Source organism: Pinus tabuliformis, chromosome 6 (genome assembly GCF_031772625.1).
Source record: "Pinus tabuliformis cultivar Carrire ecotype Pingquan chromosome 6, CPIR1, whole genome shotgun sequence".
Taxonomy (NCBI): Eukaryota; Viridiplantae; Streptophyta; class Pinopsida; order Pinales; family Pinaceae; genus Pinus; species Pinus tabuliformis.
In genome coordinates this window covers 526,336,941-526,339,031 of record NC_142292.1, presented here as the reverse complement: position 1 = coordinate 526,339,031, position 2,091 = coordinate 526,336,941, and positions in this window count along the sequence as shown.

Sequence of the window (2,091 nt, the reverse complement as noted above, 5' to 3'; positions counted from 1 at the left end):
ACCTAGCTTGCCCTATGAGAACTCCTCTAAAAAATTGATGCAAAACTCCAATTCTATTTTATAGACTCCATAGCCCAATGGAATTGTAACACTCAAATCAACCAAACATTTCAAACAAAACAAACAAGTACAATCGTAACTAGCCTAACATTTACACTAAAACAATGCTAAATCAAATAGAGAGATCCCTCTCTGAAGCTGTCAGGGCTAGATCCCAGCTTCCAAAGTGTTTTTGATGTTTTCTAATCTGTTTACTCCCTCAACCTCAAAAATATAGAATGACAACATAGTGGCGACCATACTGGGGAAGAATACTTTTAATCTAAAACATTATTAATCCCTGGTATCTAATCAATATTTCTATAAATACAGACTTATATATCATTATGAAATACATGGTATGAGGTTGTTATTTTGTAAATATTCTAAGGTGTCATTGACTTGATTTTGTTTGTGTGATGGTTTTTAATAGACCTGGCTCCCAAAATAATTTTCACTAGATCTCACCCTAACCGTAATCCTGCTGAATTCATAAATAACCCTAGGAAGCTGGTGAGAAAGAAGAGTTTTACATAGAGTCAAGGTAGTAATAGCCCATTGTCTAGTTTCAATTTTCTTCCTCAGAATATTCCTTTGTCAATATCTAATTCACTCCCAGAGAAATTTGAAGCTATACAAGGTATAAAGTTTGATTTACCTTTCCAGCATAGTTTCTTTAGATCAAAATTTGAGGCTTTTGTAGACCAAACTGTCGTTGATAAAGCCATACTACAACCATACATACTCCAGACACAACATTTTGAAGTAGATCTTGATCAAGAATCCTTACAATAATTTAACAAATTACAAGGTCTATTTTCAGTGTTGGATAAGCTATTAAAGAAACTTTTCTTCAACAATCTGTCAAATTTTCCACTTTGATAGTTGCAACAGCCTCTTTATCTAGTCAGTCTTCCTAGTCTATTCATCTACAGCCTCCTAGTCCTACTCATTCCATAGTTTCAACTTCCTCAGCTGTGATCTCTCAAACTATTATTCCTACTATCCCTGTAGTTATCAAAACTACACCTCCATTAGGCCCATCTTCAATTCAATCTTCTAGAATAGTTATGGAAAGTAGGTATGCACCTTTGGTGTAATCAGGCCAGCTAAATTCTATGCATGGAGATTATCGATCTAAAATTGTGACCTTTGATAACACTGGTGCTTATAATGCTCAACATCATGTGGATAGGATGAATAATGTGTTTGACCTCCAAGAAGTAGATGAAGTTGATGTTAAAATGAGATTGTTTGCCCAAAGTTTAGGAGGTGATGTCAAAAAATGGTTTAGGAGTTTACCTACAAGAATCATCGCCAACCTTGATGCTTTCCATCAAACTTTCTTAGCTAGATGGGAGATTAAGAAAAATCCACTTCAACTCCTAAATGAATATAAAATATTGAAAATAAAACCAAATGAAAGTGTGGAAGAATATTGTGAATGGTTCAATATTATTTACAATGCCATTCCACAAGACATCAAGCCCTCCTCTGGCCTAGCTGTAATTGATTTTCTAGATGGTTTCGATGTAGATATGGAATATCAACTTAGAGAGGGAAACCCGAAAAGTTTGGAAGAAATGCAAGCAAATGCTATTAAATTTGAAGCTAACATCCTGGCCAAGAAGGCCAAACTGAAGTCCGAATGCAGAGTTACTATAAAAGAAGAACCTTCTACTTTTTTTGTTGATCATAAAATTCATCTTAGTGAGAGTAGTGAATTAGATGATGCAAAGAGTAAACATTAATGACCAAACTCAAGCAAGAGAGAACCAAAATTCCCCTCAAACTAGAAACCAAAACTTTAGAAGGAATGTTCCTGAAATTAAACAAAGAGAACAAAAGGTTCCAGACCAGTAGGTTTGGCCTCCTTTTCAGGAAAATTACACAGATGATGAGGGGAATATTGTGGAATATTTGGAGGATAATAAAATAAATTTTATGGGAATAAGCGATTATGAAGCAAGTTTACTCACTCAAGAGGAGCAGGAAATTTTTTTCCTAGCCCAAACTGAATTGGATTATGAAGAGTCAAATGAATATAAAAAA